The following is a 15,323-nucleotide window of genomic DNA, read 5'->3' on the forward strand; positions in this document are numbered from 1 at the left end:
ATGTAATCGATCCGGATTATCAGGGCTAATGAGGACCATAGGTATCACGAAATGCGAGGTCACGGAACTGGTTTTCACGCTCGGCAAGAGGACCTCTATTCTTGTCGGGCGAGGTCGTTTCCCTGCTCAGAGTTTGTAACTTTGGTAACTGCAGCTCCTACTGCCTTCTTGGCAGGTTTCACCGGACAGTCTCGAAGAAAGTGCCCTGAGTTTCCGCAATAGAGGCATAATTGCAACTGTTTTCTCCTTTCCCGCTCCTTTTGTGTTAGAGGACCTTTCAGGCCCCCTATTTGCATGGGTTCCCCGGAGTCTACTCCTTTGGAAGGAGTTGGCGGTTTGGAAAATACTCGAGCATCAAACTTGGAACGATCGGCCTTCCTGTTCTGCAGTCTGTGATCTATTTGAACGACTAAGTCTATATAGTCCGAACAATCTTGTGGGGGATTCACTACTTGGGCTAACACATCTTTGAGCTCTCCACGTAGACCTCTATAAAACAGCGTAATCCTTTTGTCCTCAGGCCATTGAGTTTCCACTATCAGTCTGTTGAAAGACGCAATATAAGCCAAAAGGTCTTGATTACCTTGTCGCAACGAAAGAAGCTCATTGTCCAAGGCCTGCCCCTGTGAATGTCTTGCGAACAGTTTTTCCATACTGAGCTGAAAAGCTTGAAAATCATGGAGGACCGGATCATCTTGATTTACTAGAGGGATCGACCAGTCTGCCGCATTGCCACTAAGGTACGAAAGCACGAAAGCTACTTTAGCTTGATCAGTTGGCAAGGCTGCTGGCCGGCATAAGAAATGCAACCGGCACTGATTGATAAATACTGCAAACCTCTTTGGGTCACCAGAAAATCGTTCGGGCGGGGCCAGAGGTACATTCCCAGGTAGGTTGATCTGCACTGGATTCATAGAGGATGTAGAAGGAAGATTTCCCCCAGATGCGGGTAACGGGGTCTGTCCGGCTTGTGACTGTAGCAATTGTCTAGCGAGATCATCTGTTCGCTCCTTGGAAATGATCAGTTCCCTTCTTAGAGCGTTCGTTTCCTGACGGGCTGCATGCACTTCTGCCCTTAGTTCCCCAAGTAACTGGGCTAGCTGGTCGGTATCCGAGGTTTCCATAGCGCCTGGACGGGAGTTTTGCAGTAGGCTTTGCGTTCTGTAACGCTCACCTGATTCCCGTAGAGGCGCCGGTCTTGACTGGGCGTATACCGTATCTTCAAAGGTGATGTGTAACACACGGCTGGCTCTTTGGGCTGGACCTCTGTGCATTGTATGTCTGACTCGAAGGGTAAGATGTCTTAGGTAAGTGAACGCCGTGCTCTCCATCTGCCTCGGGGCAGGGTGCTGTAACCAGTTTCTTCACTGGATAAGGGGAGCAGGCCTCTTGACTTCAGAGGACTGCTGTCCGTCGTTTACTGCACGAACAGTAAGTTTCGAGTAATTCTAATGTCTTTAAAAGTCTTTAGTAATGATGTCTCTTGTTTTTGCAGGGTTCCGGCGATGGCGGATGACGGGCTGAAGTGAGTTGAAGATGGAGCCCGTGTGATGAATGGAAGCGCCTGGAAGCACATAAGTAAGCGCTTGTTGCCTGCTTCACGATGCGCTCTGTCTTTTTATTTTGCAGGTACAAGTTCGGAGCGGCTGCAGGGTGCCGGAATACCCACTGGGTTAGATGTGGAAAGGAGTAATGGCACGTGAGTATTAAAGTTCTCCAATGTCTTTAAACGCACCTTGTTTTGTCTTTCAGATGCGGGATGCAGCGCCGAAGGCCTCCGGAGCGTGCGAAGAGCTGGTAAGCTTTTGTCTTTCAGATGCCGGAATGCAGTGCGAAGACCTCCGGAGCGCACGAAGAGTAGGTAAGCCTTTGTCTTTCAGATGCCGGAATGCAGCGCGAGGCGTTGGTGACAGCCGATGGACCAGGTAAGTGAAGCGCTGTCACTGAAGACCGTAATGCTAACCAGTTCTTTCTTGTCTTTATAGGTGTTGCTGAAGACTGGATTCAGGATGGTAAGCCTTTTTCCTTAGGCCCAGGATCAGATGCAGAAGACACGATGAGCGTTCTGCTGCAGAGGATGCAGAATAACGCAAAGCAAGATTCATCCATCGGGTGTGGTTTAAATAGCCTCCTGTAGTGCTTAGGTGTCTCCTTCCACAGCCACGCCTAGGTAAGAAAAGAGTTCCTGCTTTCCAGAAGAGTTCCAGTGTTCTGAACCTAGGGAGTGGCTCCTGCCCCACCCAACAGGAAAAGTAGTTCCAAACAGAAGAGGATCAGAGGCTCAACTGGCAGGCAAGTAAGCAGCATGGTCTGCTGCAGGTAAGTCCACCCAAGCATTATGAGCCCGGCGCTTCCAGCGCTGGGACTGGGCATATTTATGAGCCTGGTGCCACTGGCGCCAGGACTGGGTCCAAAAGGTCCCAATTGGGACTGGTTGGCACTCGGAACCTGGGTTATGGATCTGCTTCCAAGGGAGTTGGGAAAATCCTGACCTTTTGGAAGCAGAGATCATGACAGAAGGCTTCCTCTTGAGCTGTGGCCCAAAGGAAGGGAATGTCTTTCTTTAACAGGACCAATGATTGGTTGGACTATCTCGGAAAAGGAAGGTATGAATTTCCTGTAGAAATGAGCCAAGCCCAGGAAAGACTGGATTTGTTTCACAGAGGTGGGACTTGGCCAGGATAATATAGCCTTAACCTTGGATTGATCCATTCCGATGCCTTCTGGACTAAGGACAAATCCTAGGTAGTGTATAGTAGAAGCATGGAAGTTTGTTTTTGGGTAGTCGTCGTAACATGCCTTTACATGTTCTTCGTGCTTGGAAATTTCCTTCGAAAATATTAGGATGTCGTCCAAATAGACAATCACAAAAAGAAACAGCATGTCTGAGAACACCCTATCTATGAAGCGTTGGAATACCGCCGGGGCATTGGCAAGTCCAAAGGGCATGACCAAGTATTCATAATGACCGAAGGGTGTTCTAAAGGCTGTTTTCCACTCGTCTACTGCCCTAATACGAATCAGATGGTAGGCACCCCTGAGATCCAACTTGGTGAAAACAACTGCGCCCCTTACTGCCTCCAGAATGTCCGAGATCAAGGGTAACGGATAGCGATCCTTAAGGGTGCATTGATTTAGACCTTGATAATCCAGACACGGTCCGAGTTCCTTGGTATCTTTCTTGGGAACAAAAAACAGTGAGGCCCTGCTGGGGATTTAGAGGGTCGTATGGTGCCATTTGCAAGATTAGTATCCAGGTATTCTCGAAGGGCTTTCTTTTCAGGTTCGGACAAGATGAACATCCTTCCAACGGGAATCACAGCGGAAGGGTCAGTTTCTATAGCACAGTCTTCTGGTCTACGGGGAGATAACGCCTTGACAATGGCAGAAGAGAAAACATCAGAATATTCCTGGTATATCTCCGGGACCTGGATAATGTTTGAGACTGAGATTGTACCTTGGTGATTCGTAGGAGGTCCTTCTGATGGTGTCGGAGCGAGGTCTGACATTATGCAGTGGGACATACAAAATTCTGAACCCAGGAACAAGGAACCCGCTGTCCAATTGATGTACGGATTGTGTTTTTGAAGCTAGGGCATTCCCAATACCATTGGGTAATGGGCTGACTTGATGATGTCAAATTTTATCCTTTCTCAATGGTGGTTTATGGCAAGTTCGACGTCCTTGGTCTGAAGGGTTATGGGTCCTGAAGAAAGGGGCCTTCCATCAATTGCTTTTACAGGTTGCATAATAGTCAGGGTTTCGTAAGGAATATGGTGTTTTAGAACCCATTCTTGGTCTATGAAAATCCTCATAGCTCCACAGTCCACCAGTGCCAGGATGGGATACGTTTCCTTCTTGGATGGCGATAGAAAGGCCTGTAAGATCACCAAATAATTTTGTCCAGGAGAGTTCAAGGATGGAATTGATGTGGAGCAGGCATCTCTTTCCCGAACCTGTGCTCCATCTAGGTTTGGGAGCTGGCGTTTCCCGGGCGCCGTGTGGGGGCTATTGGGCACTCTCTTACTAAATGTTTGTCTGATGCACAACACATACACAACCCGGTATGGATCCTACGCATTCTTTCTTGGGAGGATATGGGTCCACGGAATGCCCCTAGCTGCATAGGTTCAGGCTTGTTACTCGAAGTGGAAATACCTTCAGGGCTCGAGGTTATTCCAATGGGGTTCTTCTGGAGTGGTAGCTTGCTTTTCTTTTTCTCTGCCTTTATCTCCTGAATGCGAAGGTCAATCTGCAGAGCAAGATCCATCAGGGCCTGATAAGAACTTGGGCGCACCACTCTGGCTAGTTCATCCTTGATGTATTCGTTTAGCCCCCTTCGAAATAGGGTAAAACAAGCTTAAGAGGACCAATCCGCTTCTTTAGCCAACTGTTTGAAGCGTGTGACATACGTGAGCATATCCTGGGAACCTTGTTGAAAGTAGAGTAGGCGTTCCTGGGCACTGTAGACCTGCTTTAGGCGGTCAAACATGGTTTTAAGGGCCTGTATGAAGCCATCGTAATCGTCCAGGAGAGAATCCCCAGAGTTAACCAGTGGGGTGGCCCAGGTCAAGGCATTGCCGGAAAGATGCAAAATAATAAAGCCCACCTTAGCCCTTGGCGTAGAAAAATAATAAGGCTTGAAAGTAAAGTGGACGAAACAATAGTCAAGGAATCCACAAAGGCTCTTTGCGGAACCATCATATTTATCAACAACGCCGCCCAGGATTACACTCTCTTTCGTAGCAGATTCACGGGACAATACCAATTGCTTTAAGGCGGCGTTATCTGTCTTTAAATTTTGTACTTCGGTCGTCAGCTCTTGCATGCCATGCATAAGGTCCTGGATGGCCGCTTCCATGTCTGTGTCGAATTCAATCAGGTGGCGTCTCAATCTGTCACAGGTTTCCTTTTTTTCTCATCTGTTTTTGCTGCCTTGCGGGATCCTTCGCCGGGGTTTTCTTCCGTGCTGTTCGGGTCTTGTATAAGCCTGCTCGGCCGTCGTCGGATTCCAGGATTCGTTCTGCTTCTTCGTCCGGGACCACAGAACTCCAGGAAGACCAGGAAGGAAGGCCGCACACGAGAGCGGTCTGCGCGGAACGCGGATGGAATACAGGTACAAGGGGGTGGAAGGAGAAGGAGAAGGAATGGGTCCGTGAATTCGAGTAGCAACTCCGTTCCAGGAGCACGAACTGCGACGCACGTCTAGCCTCAGCTAACGATAGCGTTGAGATGCGCGAGCCGCAGGGGCGTGGTTCTTTTATGGAACGTGCTGCATGACGTAAAGGTCGATAGACCGCGTTCTGTGAATTCGGCCATTTTGGGTGTACTAAAGCGAGTAACCCCCGACGTGCCAGGGACCAGGAGGATCGATGGATCATGACACCCTACCTCTAATGGGGTTGTTCCCTGTTCCCTTCACTGATGTTTCTATGGAGAGTCGAGGTCCGTAAGTCCCAAAACAAGATCTGTCTGTGTCAAACCTATGCTTGCCCTCACTCCTGAAACAAATGGGGTGTTGGGTCTTCTTAAAAGAAAAACGGTAGTTTCAAACAAAATGTAAAATAAGGCTGGATTCAAGTGGACTTGTCGTCAGGATTAGTTCTGCCAGTTTAGAAGTAGTTCAACTCAAAAGGGTGCCCTTTGGGTCTTCCAGGTAGGGATCATGCAGCAGGACAATACCGTTTACAATGTCTCTGGGTCTCTTGGTGTGGTTCCCTTTCCCAAGATCCGATCCCTCTGGTTCCCAAAATGAAGATTCACAGATCCCAAAGGTTGGCCACCAGGGGCAATACTGATGATAGCAGTTTGATTGCGTCAGTCCAGAACAATGGGGAATGAGCCCCCTTTCCTAGCCCCCCCCCTTATGGCAAGCTTCTAGATGAATCAAAAGCCCTAGCTCTGAGGTGCATGTGGACCAATTTTTGGCCGATTTTTCTGCAGTGGTAACGAGATTCCAGTCCTTGAAGGAGCCACAGGAAAGTGAAAGTGCTTTCACAGCCGTGGAGCTCCATTATGGGACTACAACAGCGGGCTGCAGGAGCGGGCTGGGGCCTGTGGAGTGAACCTGAGGCACTGCCTGACCCGGAGAACACTGACCCAAAGGACACAGCGTGTGCAAGCTCTTATCTGATGGCAGTGTAAACAGGAGGCGCGGAGGTGATTGCGAAATGCTGTTCTTTGCAGCACGACCTCTGCACCCCCACAGTGGAGCACCTTATCCTGTGGCAGGGACATCGGACCAGGGGGGAAGTGCACTGCTGGCGCACGAGAGAAGTGCATAATAGCGGGCTTCCAAACCCACCCAAGGTCAGAGGGGTGCAGTGGAGGCCGGGAGAAAGCAACCCTGGACAGGGACTCCAATTGGCAGCACCTGAGCAGCTCTTTGTGCAGCAGAGGACACAGCATTTTATTGACTTCACTAGCTTCTCTTCTTTGCTCTTTCTCATATTCCTTCAGGGAGTTCCTAACTTAGGTTGTCATCACTTCGGGGATACATTCGGTAAGGTTGTCTCAATGGGTATCTTCTTTCGAACACACGCTACAGTACTTGCACAACGGCTGGTGACAAATATGGAACGGCTGGTAGGAGTCTCATACCTCCAACATATAGGAGCAAGGGGGTGTGGTCTCCTACAGAGATATACAGCTGCTCATCTACACCCTTCCCCCCCTTTGGTCGAGTCCTCCTCGAGTGCTTCTGCATCCTGGTGTTTTCTCTTGAAGAAATGTTTGCTAGGTGTTCATGTTTTCTTCACCCCCCCCCCCCCCAGGGTTCCTGCTTATTTAACATGTTCATCTACACTCCAGGTCATGTAATTACACTGTCAATTTGGGGTAAAATAGATCCATCATTCCATGTACTTCTTATGATTCTTTGGATACAGAAACGTTGTTCCTTCAGGTACTACGATGCTAGCTTTTATATATTTTGTGACAGCGTCATCAGTCAGCTTCTTGGCATTTGGTTCATCTTTGGCATCAATCATGATCTTCATTCCTACTACTTTCTTTGCTGTTTTCTTGCATTGGGCAATCACCATCTTGACTATACAGAATACGAATATTACTAGCACCAGTATTACTCGAAGAACATTGACTAGATTCGCCAACCACTGTGGAATCCATGAAAGTGAGGAGGTAAACCAACTGTCATCTTCAATGTCATCTGTCTCTTCCATCTTGGTATGCAGGTCTGTCAACATGGCCTCTGCCAAGGTCCCATTCTGGCCATCGTGAGGAGGTGTAAATGTGCAACATGATGGCCCGATTTAGACACAAACTCCTCCTTCCATCGCTGTGATCCTATCAAGAACATACCTAGTCTGGAGGTTCCTCAATCGTATGGCCCTCAGCTCTTATTTAATGGCATTGAATCCCTTTATGGTAGCATTGGTTGTCTGCAGAAGCTCCCATCTGGTGATTTGCAACCATTTGGCGTTTGCCACTGTTTGAATTCCAGGCATAAATATAGCTGTCATTATCATAGTGGTCTTGCTGAACAACTTGTGCTTATCGGGAATGGTTTCATACGCTGTTACTGTTTTGGCTGAGAAATGCATTTCTCTTTTCGTCCGTTAGAGTTCAAGTGATCTTCTTTTTCTCAAATGGTCATCCGCTTTTGGAAAGTCATCAATATTTAGATTGCACTGAGGAATCACTAATGCTGGAACATGGATGGATACCAGGGAACACACTCTGCCCCAATTCGTAGGCAACTTCATATAGGCTCTAGATCCACAAGCACAATATTGGTCCAGAAGGACAGCTGTCCCTTGTCTCATTCTGGGAATGTCAATTGTGGTTTTGCATCCTTTATGTCCCACGTGATTCTTTCCAGGGCTTCTGAAGCATATTGTTGCATTAACCAATGGAATTACAACTACTGGACCTGATTTGTCTTTTACCCTTGTCAGTAACTTAGAGTGCTTGGCTCATGACTATAAGCATCCATCATTCACTCTCTGCACTTCTTGTACATATTCCGGTTTCAGCAGATGAGCTTAAAAGGACATCATTCCATCTTCCAATCCCTTCTTGGTATGCACCCGTCCATAGATCAACAGTTGGAATCGTTCCCAACATCCAGGCGTTCCTGCTATTTCTGTTATATCAGAACAGTTCATTCTCTTCATTTCTTCAATGATCACCTCATCCTGTGCTGCAGCAGGATACACAAGCATTTTGTCTGTCCATCCAGGCTCCTTCTCAATTCATACTGTCTTGATATAGTCATCCTGGTATGGAAACGACCATCTTGACCTCCAGCGCAAGGTTGCCCAGCTTTGTTAGAACTGTCCTCTAGTAGTACATGCTGCAAGATGGCTGAGGCATTTTGCATTGTATCCTGATACCTCCTTCAAAATGAAAGTCTTTGCTGTATTCATGGCATAGAGGATGAGAGAGCAGACAGTCATTCCCATCAGATGCTCTTTCCCCCACCTTTTTCATGTGTTCATACCACATCTTATTCCTCAGGTGAGCTGAATTATCTAGATAAGTATGTATCCCTTGATTATCTTCCTCTGCATCTTTTTTGTCTCCTAACCTACCCATAGAGATCAAAGAAATGTCATTCGTACTCATAGTGGGGAAAATCATGGGAGCTCTTTCTTCAATAGAACCATTAAGATAATAGAGACTGAAAAATAAGGAACATAAAGATAACGAGAACAATCATGCAAATATATATTATGCATAGAATCTGGACAACCATTGTTCGTGCCATACCACTGCTTGCTGAACTCATGCTCTCTATAATCATGTCGTCTTCATTAGTTATTTTAAATACAATAATTGAGTCTCTTTTACATTTGTACCTGTACAATTTGTTCAATTATAGCAATGAGGAGTCTTCTTATCACTGGACTGGTTTTAGGATCCTGTAAAAAATTGTGAATATTAACATCTCCTAACAAGAGCAGGGTAAGATTGAAGTATAAACACAGACAGCAACCACAAGCCGATGACGTCACTACTATTGGCAGGTATCCTGTATTATTATCACCCAAAACAAATATTCTCCATGAAATGAATCTGAATATCAAGTGCTAGTCACTTGTTGCTTTATCATCCTTAGTCATCAATCAGGTCTGCACACATGGAAATTCTTCTTCTTGTCTTGCTTCTAGATCAGCAACGGTGGCAGGGAGGGTCTCGCCTTTATAAATCTTCACGTCGTTCAGATGCAACCAAGCTCATCTTCCCTAATCTTTAACAGCAGACGGGCAAACTTCCTCAACAAGGAAAGGGCCATTGAATTGAGGTTCATGCCACTTCTGGGTGAAGTTCTTAATCAAAATCAGGTCCCCAACATATAACATAGGTGGTGGTAATAGTACACTTGGCTTGGTCGCCGAATTATCTTCTTCCATGTTCCTAGACCTTACCCCCTGATGCTTGATTTGATCTGAATTGAAAGAAATACTGGTAGTCATACATGTCAAATAATCATGCATTCCATCACCTAGAGCCTTAGCTACATTCTGGGCATCACTCCTGATCCTAGATGGAGGTGTAAGGGGCATTCTCATTTGACACCCTGTTACTAGCTTGTGCGGGGTCAGATGGTGGTCTGAACTTGGCTGATTCCGAAGGGCATATAAGGCCAGTGGTAGGCAAAAGAGCCATCCGTTTTCAAAGTCAATTTAATCTTGGTGATCCTCTTTTTGAGGAGGCCATTGAGTCTCTCAAATATGCTGTTCGCTTGTAGGTGATACACAGAAGAGAACTTGTGTTTTATACTTAACAAAAGCCCCATTTGTTCGAATAGCTCATTGACAAAATTTGGCCCATTATCGGATCTTAGTACTTTGCACACACCCCCACCTTTGGAAAACTTCATGCACTAAAAACTTTGCTGTACAAGTGGCATCAGGGTGTGCACACAGACCTGCTTCCTTCCACTTAGAAGGGGCACACCACCACTAACAGATACCCATATCCATTACATGTCTGCAGCATATCAACATAGTCCACGCTGAAACGGACTATTTAGTCGAGGTATTAATCCCTTACTCATTCTCAGTGTGTGCCCAGCAGTAAACTTTTGACACACAATGTAATTCACCATAAACAGTGCAACGTGTTCCAACAAATTAGGAATGAACCAGTCTTCTGCAAAATTGGCAGCAAGTCTTTCTCTAGTTACATGTGCAGGGTAATGCAGCTGTTCAAGCGTGGCTTTTAACTAAGTTATTGGCATTACTGGCTTTCCAGTGGTTTCATGTCACCATAAAGCTTGCATGGGTGATAAAGAACACCCCCTTCGCTTCCACATCTCTTGCTCTTCCTGTGTTGCTCTTGCCTGAATCTCTATTACTTGGGTTACTGACATCATATTAAAATCCTCCTGTACTAACAAGGCTGTGGTTGAATTTCCCTTAATATCCTCAGTATCGAAACTCAAAATATCTGGAGAATATGCAACGCTTTTGGCTTCTATGTCTGCGGCTTTGTTCCTGCAAGCGATAGTCTATTCATTTAGTATGCGCTGCACATTTTACGACCGCTATGGACACTGGGAATTGTAGTGCCTTAAAGAGCCTATCCAATAAAGAGGCATCTTGCACTGCAGAGCCGTCTGTGCGGAGATAGCCCCTCCTTTTCCATCGTGACCACCCTGCATGTATGGTTGATGTCACATAGGCAGAGTCCCTGCACACTGTCACTTCCTGCACTTCATATTTCTCAAGCGTGACAATAAGCGCTACTAATTCTACTGCTTGTGCTGAAAAATGATATGGTTGCCTTGCACTCACCACCACCTCGAATTCTCCTTTTAATCTGTATCTTACTACTGCAGCACCTGAATGCCTCTCCCCACTAGTTTGGTAAATCTTTTGAACCGTCAATAAAGAGAATTTCCCCTCCCGCCAAAGCATTCTCTTTCACATGGGGTATATCATCAAATTCAACATAGTTTGCATAGTCATGCACATGATCACCTGCTTCTTGTTCTGGGAGGATAGCTCGGGGGCAACATGCTCGCCTTAGAAGCAAGACGACACGGAACAACACAGGTTCGATCCCCGGGTCTGTGCTTAGAAACCTCTGGGTATTAAGCACGTTATAACCAATTACAATTCTACTGGCTCAGCTACCAACGTGGCTGGGCTAACTATTTTACATCTTACAATTTCAATCATTGGGTTAGAAATCATTACCTCATAAACTGAAGCTCTTTGTGACGTCAATGTGTCCTTGGGTTTCTCTAACATGGCAAACAAGGCATGCTCCACATAAAGGGTCGTAGAATAGCCCATAACAATACTTGTGGACTTCTCAATTGCAAACGCGGCAGTCACCAAAGATTGTTCGCAAGGGAAGTGTCCACTCTTAACTGGGTCTAAAATCCCACTGTAATATGCCAAAGGTGTATACCCCAATGTTGTCCTTTGTGTAAGCACTGCTGTCATTACTGCCCCTTTTTTGTGTGTCAAAATAAAATTCTTCACTATAGTTGGGAATCCCTAAAACTAGAGCCATACAACTTGCTCTTTTTAACTACTCAAATCCTTCCTCCATTTCTTCAGTCCATTCTATCTTTGTCTTACCAAATTGTGCTTTCTGTAATGCTTGCAGAAGTGGCATAGGGTATGTGCTCTAATCAAACACCCAAACTCTAATATAATTGCACACACCCAGAAACTGCTGCATTTGTCACACTGTGTTCGGTTTTGGTGTTTTCATAATTGCCTCAGCCCTTTCAGGTGTCACTTTCTTTCCTTCATGCGAAATTAACTGACCTATGTACAACACTCCCTCCTGACAATACTGTAATTTCTCCTTGTCCACCTTATATGCTTTGCCTGCTAAAATACTCATTAATTGGACAGAATCTTGCCTTCACTCCCCTGTTTTACTGCAAATCAATATGTCATCTACATCCTGTATCACGCACTCTTAAGATCGATATTTCCTAGATCTCTCTCTAGGACCCTGTTAAAGATCGATGGGAACTCACAGTAACTTTGAGGCAGCCGAGTATGTTTTAGTCTTTTTTGACAAAACGTAAAGGCAGTTGGGTCTTGTGAGTCTGTGCAGCGGGATTAAGAAAAATGTATTTTACAAATTGATCACCGTGAAATATTGAACTTCTACTGGGATACTGCACAATATTGTCGAAGGATCAGGAACTAATGGAAACTTGGCATCTACAATATGGTTAAGAAGTCTCAAATCCTGGATAAATCTCCACAACCGCCCTTTAGATTTTTTAATCGGATATGCTGCAGAATTGCACGATGACTCTGATGACACCAGAATCCCTTGATTCATCAGTGCTGAAATAGTCTGAAATATACCTTCAACAGTTTCTCGATACATGGGGTACTGTTTTGCTCAGGGTTAAATTGCTCCTGGTTTAAGCTTTCTTTTAACCTTCCCTATCCCCTTCAATAAACCTACATCATAGGTGCCTGTGGTCCGTAGAGCACTCTGCACCTTTTTAAGATCCTCGTGAAAAAATGCTGGCCATTGCCTCATTATTGCCATTCTATCCTTATCCAGTATGTAATGCTCATGAAGAACACCACTTTGTCATCGCTTCAGTCTTCCCTGAACATATCATCATTGATTATGTCAGTCAGTCTGTGCCCCTCCTCAAGAGCTATCACTGTTCTGCATGGTCTACCCTCACCGTCCATCCCTTCGAGCATTGCCATCTCTCTTCCTACAATACCTGCTTCCAACTCTATAGGAATAGTCTGTCCACCTTCCTCATCCATAGGTATTTGTGGTGTAAATAAAAACTCATCAGGTATCCTCACAATCTTTCCTACCAGACCAGGTAGCCATGTCAGCAAAATGCTTACTCCATATAGAAAAGTCTCTGGATCTACTGGAACGCCTCACAGAGCCACTTGCCCTGTGAATGCCAGTATGGACTCTCCCACGTTTAAATAGTGTATTCCTGGAGTGGAGCACACTATTGCCTGATCAGTGAATGAAATCGTCATATTAAGTTTCATCATTAAATCTCTTTTAAAATGTTAACTGGTTTCTGTTGTGAATATAAAAAAAGGGACAGACATGTCACATTCTTGTATGGAGACTGGTAATTTATCAGTAAAAGCAACTAGGCTTTACCTCCAGAGAACACTTGAGCATTCATGGCAATACCTGACATTGGATACTTTCCTTCCCGTATACATGAGAGTTGCCCCAGTGTCTTCAAGAAAAGAAAAAGATTTGCCTCCTATTGTTACATCGACCTTGGTTCCTCTTGGGGGTTTGGTGTCACAGATAGTACTGAACACATTAAGTTGCCCTGTGAGCTGTCCTATTGTGGGTACTAGCACATCCCCGTCCCTGTGAAAGGTTTTTCTCCTACCACAGTGACATCTCCTAGTCTAGGTGTTAGTACTTGTCCTGTATTTGCATACTGCTGTGTCTGCATAGGGGCCTGTTGCAACTGCCCCTGGGGTGGATTCATTTGTGTTTGTCCCTGGGCACCTGCTGTATTTGCAGTGTTTTTTTCCCTTACGAGATGTGGGATCTTGGGCAAAGCCCTCTCTGGTCTGTGTGCTGTATGGTGGTAGATGAGCTGTCCCGCTCCCCCTCTAGAAAACTGGCCATTTTGTACACTCCCTCAGCTCTCGCATACACATACAATATGTCCTGTCATTCCACAATTCCAACATGCTGGGGGTGTCCTTTGGGTAAACCCTCCTTGGTTATATCCTCCCTGAGTACTCGGGTTCTCGTTCTGTGTGTTTTGAAACCCGCCTTGGTTATTCTGAAATCTGCCTCCTCTACCCCTATAACCCATACATCTGCCTTGTGGCGTAAACCCATACCCACCTTGGTCCATCGGGCGCAGATTATTTGCCTTTGATGTAGCGATTGCTTCCTGCATTTCCATTCCTTCTCCGCTTGTCAATAATGCCCCTTCTATGGCAAAGTTTGACAACTTTTTTGGAACTAACTTGGCTTCCTTCATTTTTCTATTTTCATCTTTCTTCTGGTTTTTCTCTTGTTATAACTGACAATGGTTTACTATTGTCAACTGTATCAACTGTATCTCGGGCCATGGCTTTGTTTCCATTCTCACTTGTTTTTTTCATCTCCCCCTGTACTGGCTCAGGCAACCCCTGACATGAAATGTGGTAAAATAATGCCACTGTCTTTTCCCATGGCTCGCGAGTTTCAAGCTGACATTTCTCTTGAATATAGGCAATAGGGTCTTCATCTTTCATTTAATTGCACCCATATCTGAGGTGCCAGGATATTGTACCCTGAGAGCCCTCCAAACATCTGCCCTACAATTATTAAATTGCGCTCCATCATGTTGTCTATTTTGCGCAGTCACACTTGAATATCCAGCTCTTCTCCATATTGTAACGCTCACCTGATTCCCACGGAGGCGCGGGTCTTGGCAGGAAGCTGTCTGTGACTCGAAAAGTGATGTGCAGGACTCGATTGGCTTCTGGGGTCGAACCTCTTCGCACTGTGTGTCGGACTCGAAGAGTGAGGTTTCTGCAGGTGAAAGAATATGGGGGTTAATGGTCTGGGTTGTTGAATGTCCCTCTCTCTCTCTCTCTCTTCCCAGCTTTTTCGTAGAGCCCCCAGGTCAACGTGCTCACCTTATATAGGTAAATGCTGGGCTCTCCATCTGCGTCTGGTGCAGGGTGCCGTTGCCAGTTCCTTCACTGGTGAAACACAGGCCTCTTGAATTCAGAGGATGGTTACCGTCGTTATCTGCACGAGCGGTGAGTTTCTGGACACCTTTGTCTTTATAGTCTTTACATGCGTGGCACGTTTATATGCAGACTCTGTATAATGCTTTTCCCTTATGTATTGCAGGGCTCTTGAGATGAAAGATGAAGTGAGGCGCCTGGAAGTTCGTAAGTATGGCAAGCGCTCTAACTGTCTCTTTCCTTGCAGCTTAGTTCGTGTTAAAGAGACGCCAGAGTATTCGCAGGCGTTTTATTGCGACGAGGGTGATGGACGTAAGTAAATACCTGCTTAATGTCTTTTCTTTTGCCTTTCAGATGTTGGGTTGCAGGGCCGGAGTCCGCGGAATGCCAGTAAGTTGTTAACGATACTTTGTCTTCACAGGCGGCGATGCAGAATGAAGAAATCCGGAATTCACAGCATGCGGGTAAGTATGGCAATGCTTTTGTTTTTGCAGGTGGAGATGCGGAGTGAAGAAACGGCCGCAGCCGATGGATCAAGTAAGTAAGCACTGCGTGTAAAGTTTGCATTGCTAACCCGTTGTTTCTGTTCTTTGCAGGTGCTGATGATGTCTGGATACTGAAATGGTAAGTAGGATTCTTGCAGGTCCAGGATCGGAAGAAGAAAGGCCGGAGCAGACTCGGTGA

The sequence above is a fragment of the Ambystoma mexicanum genome, chromosome 4p, assembly GCF_040938575.1.
Source record: "Ambystoma mexicanum isolate Mex_15411 chromosome 4p, UKY_AmexF1_1, whole genome shotgun sequence".
NCBI lineage: Eukaryota > Metazoa > Chordata > Amphibia > Caudata > Ambystomatidae > Ambystoma > Ambystoma mexicanum.